This window comes from Myotis daubentonii, chromosome 3 (genome assembly GCF_963259705.1).
Source record: "Myotis daubentonii chromosome 3, mMyoDau2.1, whole genome shotgun sequence".
NCBI classification, from domain to species: Eukaryota; Metazoa; Chordata; class Mammalia; order Chiroptera; family Vespertilionidae; genus Myotis; species Myotis daubentonii.
Genome location: NC_081842.1, coordinates 123755626 through 123768540, shown reverse-complemented (window position 1 = coordinate 123768540; position 12915 = coordinate 123755626). Strand labels below are relative to the sequence as shown.

Genomic DNA, 12915 nt, shown 5'->3' with positions numbered 1-12915 from the left:
ATCAAGTGAATAAATAATCTGATGAACAGAATGAACTGTTGATTATAATAGAATCAGGGACATAGAAAGGGAATGGACTGACTAATCTTGGGGGGGAAAGGGGTGTGGGAGATGTGGGAAGAGACTGGACAAAAATCGTGCACCTATGGATGAGGACAGTGGGTGGGGAGTGAGGGCGGAGGGTGGGGTGGGAACTGGGAGGAGGGGAGTTATGGGGGGGAAAAAAAAGAGGAACAAATGTAATAATCTGAACAATAAAGATTTAATTAAAAAAATAAATGAAAATAAAATAAAATAAAATAAAATAAAAAGATATCTTTAACATTTCTTGTAATACTGGTTTGATATTGATGAATTCCCTTCGCTTTTTCTTATCTTGGAAGCTCTTTTATCTCTCCTTCAATTCTAAATGACAGCCTTGCTGAATAGAGTATTTTCGGTTGTAGGTCCTTGATTTTTACCAATTTGAATGTTTTGTGTAAATCCTTTCTGACCTGCAAAGTTTCTGTTGAGAAACCACCTTACAGTCATATGGAAATAGGTAACTAACTGTTTTTCTATTACTGCTTTTAAGATTCTTTTTTGTCTTTAACCTTTGGCATTTTAATTCTGATGTGTTTTATGTGAGACTCTTTAGGTTCATCTTGTTTGGGACTCTGTACTTCCTGGTGTTGTATGTTTACTTTCTTCATCAAGTTAGGAAACTTTTCAGTTACTATTTCTTCAAATGTGCTTTCCGTCTCTTTCTTTCTTCTTCTTCTTCTGGTACCCCTGTGATGTAAATGTTGTTATGCTTGATGTTGCCCCAGAGGTCCCTTAGACTATCCTCTTTTTAATTTGGTTTTCTTTTTGCTGCCTTGTCTTCCAAATCACTGAATCAATCCTCTTCTTTAACTAATCTTTTGGTTCCCTCTAATGTATTCTTCATTTCTGACTGGTTCTTTTTTATGGTTTCTATCTTTTTGTTGAAGTTCTCGAGGACATCATCTCCTCTTCCCTTAAATTCAATGAGCATTCTTATAACCAGTGTTTTCAACTCTGTATCTGGTAGGTTGCTTGCCTCCATTTTATTTCATTATTTTTCTGGTGTTTTGTCCTATTCTGTGGGGCCCATTGGCACAGACTCCAAAGTCACCTGAGCCAGATGTTCCAGGGGTGTCCCTTGTGTAGGTTATTGTGCCTTCTTGTTTTATTTGAGCCTTGGTTGCTGTTGGCACATTAGTGGGTGGGATTCACTAACCAGCTGTGAGGATTTGCTGTGACTACAGCAGACAAGCTGTTAGATAGGGGCTGACACCATAGAGTGTGATTCACTTTTGCAGGACTCTGGTGTTTGCTAAGTCCATTCTTTGGCTGTGTTGTGTGTGCCATTAATTGGGTGATTCTCTGGTGTGATTTGAACCTGGCCATCGGGTTTGTTGGTTTGGGGGTCTCTTGGGATCCACTGCACTGCAGGTCAAAGTTCCTGCCAGGGCCTGGCTCAGGACCACCTGGTAGGACCTACAAAGTGTTGGGCTGGCTTGGAGCTGCCTGCTAGAGGCTATGCTTCAAACGGAGTCAGCTACCATGATTATGGGGGTTTATGGCTGCTTAGCAAAATATGTATGGCACACAGAGGCCAGTCACTGCTTTTTAAGGGCTATAGACCTTTGAGAATTTTAGGAAAGTTCACAGTACAGGATGAAGCTAGCTGTTTGTGTGTAACAGACCCTGAAAGAGTTGGGTGGGCAGGGTCTCAAGAAATCACCAGGGTGGGAAAGCAGTGTGAGCCAGGTTATTGGAAACTGTTAAGCTCCAAAAATTGTGATGGATGATATACATAAATTCTTATTTCTTAGTGTGTGAAGTATTCATGCTAATAAAACAAAGACTTTAGCATAATTAAAGTATTTATATTAGGAGCATTTTACTTGTCAGAATTCTCTTGTTCTTAAGAGACTGAAATTGGACTCCCAGTGGCCTCAGGGGCACTTGGGTCTGAGATCTAGAACTCTGTCATTCTTCTCTGCCTTTGGCTCTACTGCTCTTGGAATGCCATCTACATTCCTCCAGCATGTCCCTGAGACAGAGGATGTCATTGACAGTGTTTCTGAGGATATACCTAACATAGTCAAAGAGGACTAGAACCCTTTTTGATAGCTATCTACTTAAGAGAAATTCCAAGGAAGGATCCTAGCTGTCCCCACTGAGTCCTGTGATCACTTCTAGACCAATCATTGAAGCCAGGGCATGGGGCATGCTTTGAGGACTTATTCTGTCATCAGGGAGAGAGAATTCTATGTTTGGAAGAAGCAGGAGCCTCCATCAACATGGGAATGTTATTTCTCAAATAAAGGCAAAAAAAAGTGGTACTAGGTAGATAAAACAATATGTTCACTGTAGCCCAAGAGTATGCCATGTGCTGTACACCCATTCAGTTTAATTTCAGGGCAGGGGATACTGTTCACGGAGGAGAAAGGCGGTATAGTGAAGTACCCTCCAAGGTTGCTCAGCAGTGAGTGGTAGAGCCAGGGTCTACCACTGCATTTCTCTGAAACTAAATGCCTTTGATATTGTACTTCTCATCCTTCAAAAGCTTTGCAAGGTGATGGCTTACGTGCAAATAGTGAAGTCACTTATAAGCAAACAAGTTGCCCAATTAACCCTAGGCCTTCATGCTTCTGGGAAGGAGAAGCCCCAACATAATGCAAAGAGAGCCCAAGATGCTTAGCCTCGGCTTTTGGACATCTGAGGCCCAAGTTCTGATGAAAACATGAGATCAGAAGGATGTGTGAAGGATAATTTTCACTACGTGTTGTTTTGGTCTGTCACTGGAAGCATATCTCGTCCTGCCCAGTGGCACTACTCCTAGTTCCTGGAGCCCATCCCATCCTGGAGAACCTTTAGCGGTAAGGGAAGGGGGTAGGACTGGTGTCCACTAATTCACCAGTGTGTCCTCAGTGCTGGCAGTAGCTGGCTTGCAGTGGGTGCTCTATAATATCTACTCACTGAGCCCCGAGGGAGACCGAAAGGCCGCTTGTCAGAACGTCCTTCCATGAGTGTCCAGTGTCAACCTAATTTCCCCATGTTAGGTGAGCAGGAACTCCTCCAGCATGGTTCCTTCTCACGTGGTGGTGACAGCTCTGGGAAGCCACCATGCTTCCTATCCCAGGAGCTACTAAGGAGGGATGCTAAGGACCTGAGTTGACACAAAGGCGTCGAGATGGAGAAGATAGACTGACCCAAGGAAGACAGAACAGGACTTGGTGAACAGTTGGATATAGAGAGTGAAGGAGAACTTGACTAGTGGAGCCATCAAGTGAGACAGAAAACTTGCTTCCCTGCCATCATTTTCACCTGCTGTGTTGTGTGTGCTTCAAGGAAGGTGAGAGATACTTTCTCTGAACTGGTGGACTTGCACTAACCTCGTATTGCATGCCTTTCATATTAGACACACTGGTCAATATCTGAACATGCTCACTTTAGCTGTTTTCAGATCTATTGTCACTTCTCACTCCTGCTACTGTTTTGAAAATATCTGTTGTAATTTTCACTGGAAAAGCTTATAAAATGTGTTACCATCTATAAATTTAGAATTGGCGCAAGTATTTGTTCTTGAAGTCTTTGACACCATTTAAGTGATTTTTGCTTTGAATTTATCAGAAGATAGCACATTCGTTTGAGTTTGGGTTAGTAGAAGATACTCAGCCCCACGTGCAATCCTGGTGAAAGTTAAGGTGATATTTGACGATTAAATTCCCAATTGATCATTAGTATTGAGAAGATGCCTTCATGACCACAGATGTTTCTTCTAAGAACATTACAAGGTGTGTGTTTGTTTGTTCAAAGGAGGGTGCATTGTTGTTTTTTCCCATTAGTGTTTTGTTTTGCTTTTCACTTTCTCATTAACTTATTACTAAGTCATGTGAAAAGGAAGCACTTTTCTTCTACAATTAAAGTGATAGTAGCATAAACCAAGCAGGCGAATATTTGTCTTGACTAATTTTCTGTCATTCATCTTATTAGATTTTGAAAAGGGAGTTGTAAGAGTAGCCTGCAACCATGTAAGAACCACCATCTACTGCATGGGGCTATGCTTCAAACTGAGTCAGCTACCATGATTACGGGGGCTTACAGCTGCTTAGCAAAGTATGTATGGCACACAGAGGCCAGTCACTGCTTTTTAAGGGCTATAGACCTTTGAGAATTTTAGGAAAGTTCACAGTACAGGCTGAAGCCCTTTCAGATTTGGTGTTTTCATATAAGCTTCAACTTACCATTGAAAGAGTTTTCCCCCTCCTCGCTCCCTCCTTTCTTTCTTCCTTGTGTTGTGCCCTCCCCTCTCTCTCTGGAAATTTAAGCCCTACTATCATTTTATATTTATAACTTCTAATATACTTGGGGTTTTCACACATTAAAAAAACTATAACGGCCTACAGTGATATGGCCCTTTCAGACAAGTTTGTGGTTTCAGACAAGGGAAATACTGATCATAGTTTGTGGTACTGTATCTACATTTTCATAAAAGCAACAAGGGTAACAATTATTATATATTTTAAAAGAAACACTTTAGTGTTTCTAAAGTCCTCCTGGCTGACATAATGACATTTGTGTTCATCGTATTCTTTCCCTGATAGGGAAATGTTTTTGTGATAGGTAGGATTTCTGAGTCTTGGCCCTTAAGGCTCAGAAGAGGGCTTGTGAGAAGAGGAAACAGTGTGTGCAGGTTTGCTGTGGATTCTACATTCCTATTTGCTGGGCTCAAGGCTGTGCTATATTGCACATGGGAAAAGCACATCCTTCCAGTCAGGCATTTCTGAGGAACAGATTTTTCCCATGATGCACTTCTCGGGGTTTTTAGGGGGAAAGTTAGGAGAAGGAAATCATGTGGCCCTGCATCTCTCCTCTGAGGATTTCACACCTGAAGGTGTGCACAGGTGCACCGAGCGTCCCTTCCCCGACAGAGGATCACAGCATCTGTTCTCCCGCCAGCTGCCTAGGAGCCCCCTGATGGCTCTACCTCCCACCTTACCAGCTTGCTACCTGTTTCCTTGATGTCCCTACCCAGTGAGTGAAATCTAAGCTGCCAAGTGATGGAAACACAGCTCCCAGACAGTCATCTGCCACGTAGATCTGTCACTGGTGCTAGGAAATCACACTGTGAGCAGCCTGCAGAGAGCCTATTCCTGAATATAGGTACCATGGGAACTTTCTGGAGATACTCTTCAAAAGTATACACATAACATTTAGTAATAAAAAGATTTGGTGTTTTCATATAAGCTTCAACTTACCATTGAAAGAGTTTTCCCCCTTCTCACTCCCTCCTTTCTTTCTTTCTTGTGTTGTGCCCTCCCCTCTCTCTCTGGTAATCTAAGCCCTACTATCATTTTATATTTATAATTTCTAAGATACTTGGGGTTTTCACACATTAAAAAAAAAAAAAACTATAACAGCCTACAGTGATATGGCCCTTTCCTGAAGCAGCGGGTTTTGAATTATTAGCAGGTGCAGGATCTAATTTGAGCCCTGATATCTTCCGTGTCTTGGAGGCTGAGGTACTCCTCACTATGTGTCATGAACAATTGATGCTCTCTGCCCACTTCATTTTTCTCTCAAAGCCAAACTCATCTAAGAGAATCAAAGGGCATTCTCTTGTCCTTGAGAAGTGTCGGCTCTAACTGAGTGACGATAAGAACACATTCTTTACAAATATATACAAATAGATTGTGTTATTGTGCAACTCTTTTATATCAGTACTGAGGCAATAGCACCATGATCAAGACTGGAGTGGTATCCATAGAAAGGTAGACTTAAACAAGCCACAGTGGGGGTTATGAATGGTAGTTAAGAAGAAGGAAAGCATTCCAAGTGGGTGGAATGGCATGAGAAGAGGCATGGAGGCAGGAGTTATTAAACTGTATGTGGGCAGTGAGCAAGCAAGTAAGCTGGGTTGGACCAGCCTGACCACATTGGTGTGCATGAAGAGATACCCACACCTACTGTACCCTCTGCTTCCCCACACTCATTGTTTAGGTCTTAGCTTATGCATCCTCCTCTGGCTCACACCCTACCTTCAGCCAAGTCCTGCTAAGGGCCCTCCCTGGTTTTCTAATAGCACCCTGTCTGCCTTCTGCTGTCATTAATACACTCCATTATGGTGGCCACTAGTCTCCAAGCCTCTTAGGGACAAAGACCATGTCTTGCTTACTCATGCCTGTGTCATTGGCTCCTGGCTTAACTTAGTGCCTAGCACTTAGTAGGTACTTAGTGAAGATTTGTGGGAGGGAGAAGGAAGCAGGATGCGTAGATAAAGTTGCCCAAATATGGGAGGTATGGACAACAGAAGGCCTTGAACTATGGCTGAAACTCTCATACAGAACTGGAGCACTAGTCCTGGAATTGCCACCTTCCCACCAGAGCCCCTTGTAAGACCTCAATGTATTTTACTCCCTGTATTTTACTCCCGTAAAGCAGGAGAAATTCCACTTACATTCTTGGGAGTGAGACATCTTAGCTGAGTTAAAAATCAATCAAAATACAGCAGTTCCATAAACACACACCTCTTTGCACCAGTGCTGTCTTTTAGAAAGAATGGTAGGTTTTGTGGATAGAGCACGGTTAGGGGTCCATGAAAAACACAGCACAGAAACACTGGGGCTCGTGCAGAAGCCGCTGTGTATTTAAATCCCTTCCACAGCCATTCTCTGCCGAGGAGAACAACCTCTGGTCTTCTTTTCTTTTTTCTTTTCTACCATTGAGTTATTTATACCAGTCCTGTTTCCTAACGATAAAACATAAGTAGAGACCACTTAAAGGAGAACCTCTCTAATAGTTTCTCAATGATCCTGATAGAAAGAAGAAAGCAAGGGAAATATTGACCAACTGAAAACTCTTACAGAAGATGTTTGGGAGGCCTCCCCATAAAATTGACTGTGTCCTCCCCACCCATTCTGCTCATTTCCACCTTGTGAGATAGGGGTGTCATCTGAACCCTTCCCCATGGGACCTTTTGTAAATTGTTCAGCCCCCTAAATTCCTTTCCCCCCACATAGGAGCTACAGATTGGACTACTCACCTGACTCTATGAGTTTGGGGATTTGTCAGCTGATATTTACAAAAGGTCCATTGTATGGAAAGCACAGAAGAAAAGCCCCTATTACTGTAACAAGTAAAATGAACAGTCTTCTACATAAACAGTGTATAATGGATTTAAATTTTAGATTTTTTGTCATAGTTAATTGTTTATTAATTGCAATGTAAGAGCCAAAACCCATAATTTAATAACAGTTATCATTATTAATATGAATGAAATGGAGCAAGACTGGGCGTGAATGGAGACAAAGGAGTTCCCATTTCAGTGGTGATCCAAAAGACCTGTACACACCTAAGTTCCATACACACACACCCCTTTGCACAATGCTGACTTTTAGAAATAAGGGTAGGTTTTGTGATTCAAACAGTGCTCCCTGAACCTAAAAATTATATCCCGTCCTCCTCTCTCCTGTTCCACCCCTCACTTCTTTCTAGGAGCAGAAATTCCTGCCTTCTCAGGAAACTCTGGGTCATCCCTCTCTCCTCTGCCATCAGCCCTTCTTCACAGCTCCTTCCCATCAGCATTTTGATACGTTCAAATCCAAACATCTTTTTTAAATGTACCCCTCCACAAACACTCATTACCTCCAGACCCTGCCCTTTATCTCATCTCCCTGCTCTGCCAAAATGAACAAAGAGCTGCCTCTCCTCACTGTCTCCCCTCCCAGCTCCTTCCCTCTTCCCCTCAGACCAGTCTGTCTCTGCCCCAAGGACTCCATCAAAGCCACTCTTTCTAACATCCCCAGGGGCCCAAACCTGAGGGACCTGTTTCAGTTCTCCCCAGCACCTGGTAGTGAACACCCTTCCTCCCTTGGCACACACCTCTCCCCCATTCTCCTGCAGTCTGCAGTGGGCCTGGCTCTTCCCAGTCAGCTCCTCAGTCTGCCCGGAGGGTGGCTTCCTCTATGGAGGGTATGGCAGGAGGAGTATCAGTGGTTGTCCAGAAGGCAGAGTGGGAGGAGGAGATGTGGGGGCAGGAAGCACTGGGTTTTCAGGGCAGGTGGGCAGATCAGAAACCCTGCGGCAGAACGATGGCTTGGTGGGCGGAGCCCTGGCAGGCATTGTGGAGAGAGCAGTTGGGGAGGACCTTGGTCAGTCAGCCTGCGGTTTGTAATGCTCTGTAATGTTCTTGTTGGTAATGAGTTTCTCCTTCATTGTTAGTTTTGTTTTTCCCAGTTCATTTAGCACATCATTTAAATTCCAGTCCTTCTACAGGAATTGTCAGAAAACCCAGCAACTGCCTACCTTCCACCCTCCCTCCCCCTCCATTTTCACATGCCCTCTGCTACTTGAGAAATTCTGTGGCCCTCTCCACCTGCAAATGTATGTATGCTCTTCTGCTTGGTCAGTTGTCCTCATTTACCTCAAGCTTAGTATTTGCTCTGCTCTGTTTTTCTATTCTCTCTGAAAATCCCATTGCACTGTTACACTGGCATTGAGCTCCATGTTTCTAAGTAACATTTTTATTGCGGCTCTTGATTTTGTTTCTTACATTATCTATTAGCCTCCTCTTAATCAAGACAAGGGTTTTTATTTTATTTTCCTTCTTTTGCCCAATCCCTCCTTTCTCTTAATATTCTATTTTTATATTTATTTTATTCTATTGTTATATTTAAATTTAAGTTAGCTTAGTGTTACATTATCCTGACTGATCAATGTTATTCACTCTAGTAAAACCACAATTACATTTTTTTCCTGCACAGTTGTCACTTTTTTACCAAACAGCTAATAATTGTCATCTTACTTCATTTGCCTTATCTTCTATATATTTATCACTAACTACCCCAAACTTGCCCCAGCTTGTGGGTTATTCTATCAGTCATGTCTTTCTGTAGAGAGCCTTCCTGAACTTTCTGGCCTGACCTGCCTTCATGATTGTCTGGAGGGTTCTCTTATCCACTCTCCTGAGTTGTATCCCCTATTTTCTGGCATCTTTTTAAAAACTCCTTTGTTTGTTGAAGCAAAATCTTAATAAAGTTCAAGTCTAGTCTCATCCATTATTTTGAGGGGGCTCCCTTTTTGTCTGAAAATGCCCATTCTTTTTGCTCTGATCAACTTTCTTGATTTGTTTTTAGGTAATTATTTGCTCTGCTCTGTTTTTTCTGTACTCTCTGGAAAGCCCATTATACTGACCTCTTGAGGCCATCTTCTGATTTTTTATCTTCCTTCTGTTTTTTTCATGTTTACAGGTTTTTGTTCTACTTTCTGGGACATTTCCTCAACTTTATCCTTAAAATCAGCTCTTGAACTTTTAATTTCTGAATTGTGTTTAATATCTAAAGTCTTTTTAATTTTTGTTGTTGTTATATAATACCTTGTTTTTGTTTCTTTGATATCTTTCCTTATGTTTCTGAAGATATTAATGGTGGTGCATGTGAGTTTATGGTGGTTTTTTTTTTTAATTATCTTTCTTGATTGTTCTATTTCCTTCAAGTTGCTGTTTTTCAATTTCTTTGTTGTGATTTCTGTCTTTCATATCTGTGGTTTTGCTCACATGTCTGTCTGGTAATCTTGGTTTTCTGCTCATGTTTAAAAACTGAATTGGGAATTCCTGAAAACATGGAGCTTGTTGACTGTGTCACTATAGGGCGACTTGGACATTTAAGTGGAGAACCTCTGACAACCGGAGAAGAGTTCCCAATCTCCTCCCTGCAAAGAGACAAGCCTTCCAGCCATCTCCCTAGGCTACCAGGCAACCCCAACATATAGCTTACATAGGTCATCCTTCCCTGATTTCAGCACAGTGACCCCAACCTTCAATTCTGGGGCCTTCTTCTCCAGAAAGGGTGAGGCAGCTGCCAAGTGCTGTGGTATCTCAGAGGTGACTGGGCATCAGACTATGTCTCCAATAGAGCTATAATCAGCTAACACTTCCTAAACATTTGGGGGCTTCTGCAGGTGTAAATTGGGTTAATTCTTGGCTTTGCCATTGCTGGCTTTGGAGTCTGTTTTCTGGGGTTCCTGCTAAGTTCTTAAACAACTCATTCATCTGCTGCCCACCTTCCAGGATTTGGTTCCTCTTTTCTCTCTTGTTCTTTTAGCCCTTATGGGTTTATCCTTTTTTAAAAAAGAATCTTGGAAGGAACAAAAGTATGTGCAAATGACCATCTTTATCCAGAACCTAATAATTCTCCAGAACAAGTTGTCATTTGCTAAATTTTAGCCTCTGGTAATCTATCTTTATATCTGTGTCCTAATGAAATAGTTTTTAAAAATAATTTCTGAAAGCTTTGTGATTTTCAGGTTGCTACAGGTAGCTGTGTCTTTTCAACTGGGTGTACCCAGTGACTGGTGTTCCTTAAAGGGGTTCCTAGTTGGAAATCTTAATAGCCCCTAATCTTGCCTTAATGTGCTTAAGTCTTCTATTCTTCAGTGCTTTTTAATGCTTATTAGAAGCCAACAATTTATTTTAAAAATTGAATTATACAGGATTCCTGCTCAGTGAGCTGTTGATCTAAATTAGTGGTTAGCAATCCCTGTTAATTAGTTATATCCTTTACTCCCTGTCAACGTGTCATCATTTCATGAACATGGAATTCTGCTTTGAATCATAACATTACTTGTTAGGACAAGTTAGCTGTTACCTTCTACTTGTTAATACAAGTGTTTCATATATTGTTGTAACTGAATGGTTTTTGGCCTTTAGCCGAAACTTTTGCTTACTGCCCTCATGTAGATCTAGTGGAAATTAGAAAGTGGTTTTTGCCAACTCAGTTCTGCTTTGAGCCATTTCCTGGTTGCAGCTGATTATTCGGTGCAACTGTATTAATCATTGAGGCAGTGACATTCCCTTAGAGATGGTTGGACTGTACATACCCTTTGCAAAGTGGCAACCCAGCAGGCAGCATTCAGACATAGAAAGCCTGTGTGCTGGGAGCTCATATCCACAGGTGCCCAGGAAGCCTCAAACTCAGGTCTAACTTGCAGATTCCTTCCTTCAGTCTTTTCCATTTCAGCTGCTGTTACAAATTTCACATGTTAGCATATGACTGTGGAGCAATAAAAGAGAATCAGCAGTAGACAGGAAAATTAATGCTGGTCCAATGATGCAAGCTGTTGGTGTGAAAGGAGATTTAGTTGAGGGGGAGGCTATACCATTAACTCACCCCCTAAAGCAGGGGTAGGCAACCTGTGGCCTCCAGGCCAAACCCCACTTGAGGCCTGATTTTTGCTGTCCTCTATGGAGATTTTTATAGTTCTAGGGTAGTTAAAATATGTATGTATATGTATATGTATATATGTATATATATGTATGTATATGTATATGTATATATGTGTGTATATATATATGTATGTATATACATGTATATATGTATATGATGCGAAGTAAGAAGAGAAAGAAAAGGAGGAAGAAGAATAGAAAGCAGAAGAAGGAGAGAAAGAAGAAAGCTCAACAGAGGCTATATGTATGTGAGCTATAAAGCCTCAAATATTGACTTTTGGGCTCTTTACAGAAACAGTATGCCCACCCCTAGTCTAGATACCATGGCTTAGCCTCATCCCTTTCCTGTCCCTCTCTTACACTCCTCCCCCGGTCATGGAATGTTCTCCAAGTTTTCCTAAGGCTTTAGCAACTTAAATATGTATGTGTGTTCGTGTGTGGTTTCCAAAAAATTTAATTCTAGACAGATCTGAGTCATCAGTTCTCAAGTGTGTGGCATCGAAGCAGATTTACCAACATAAAGGCTGGCGTTAGATATATGAGTGCACATTAAGTCAGCATGATAGACTACGTGCCTAGCTACAATGGGGGAAAAAAAGCAAAATTATGAACAGTATTTTTATAAACCCTTTGGGCTTAGTTGGAAATACTTTCAGAAAGATAGATGTTGAACTTGTTTCTCTTTGTAAGTATAAAATGTAAATAAAATTAAAGCATGCTTTTATGATACAAATATCCTATTTACTAAAAGCCTAACCAAAGAAAAAGTTTCACTTAAACAATTACCTTTGGAATTAGATAAGTATTTTTTTTAAATTATGGCTTTACCAATTATTCTTCCTCACTATGGATATTAGCCAAAATGTGGTCTTTGTCCATCAGAGATGTGCAGGTTCCTCATCACTGTAGGCTTTCTCACTTCACAGCGTTTTCCTTGACATGCTCTAAGTTTAAGGCATCCACATACCATTTCCAGGTGAATTTTCCAAAACCTTTGCTCTGATTCTGCCAAATCAGTCTGATCAACAGTAAGAGATGAAACCAAACAAGTAAGGTATCAAACATTCCTTTTTTTAGTCAATTAATATGAAAGTTCTGGGAAATGCAGGTGGCCCAGTGTCACAGTGCTCCATACATTGTGCTATAACTCTCTGTGCTGTGGGATGTTCTCATGGTTGTCTTGAGTGCATTGAAATTTAGCATACTGGTAACCTCATTGCTTCTCCAATGATGAAATGGTATCCCTGTGCTGCCAAAGAGTTCATTGAGAATAGGATACTCAGATGATTGCTCAGAAATGAAGCTGTGAGGCCAGCTTCTGTCTCTAATACCCAACCTGTGTCCAAAATACAACTGTGGCCAACATGGAACATTCATCGTTGAGTAATTAACTTAATGCTCTATTCTTTTCTTTACTCCCCACTGTGACTGATCCAGGCCCACTGAATCCTGTTATCATAGGATTCATCTTCATCTGATAAAGAAAACTAGCTCTGGGGATAAGCATTAACGTCAAACATTACTTTGTAATGTCTTTCCCTTCTTTGCCAAATGGTTCATTTATAAGGATAATTCAAATTATATAATATTTTCTGTTTGGGTATTAGATTTTTGAAATCCAGAGGTCAACATTAAGCCAGTGGCTTTATTTCTTTAAAAGGCAGGAACCTAGCATGAAATTC

The 12915-nt window shown here is 41.3% G+C and overlaps 1 protein-coding gene across 1 annotated transcript in view; it reads left to right on the top strand.

Moving 5' to 3' along the window:
• Window positions 1-12915, top strand: part of GMDS (GDP-mannose 4,6-dehydratase) — a 721370-nt gene that overhangs the window by 613521 nt on the left and 94934 nt on the right. The gene's annotated exons all lie outside the window — the stretch shown is intronic.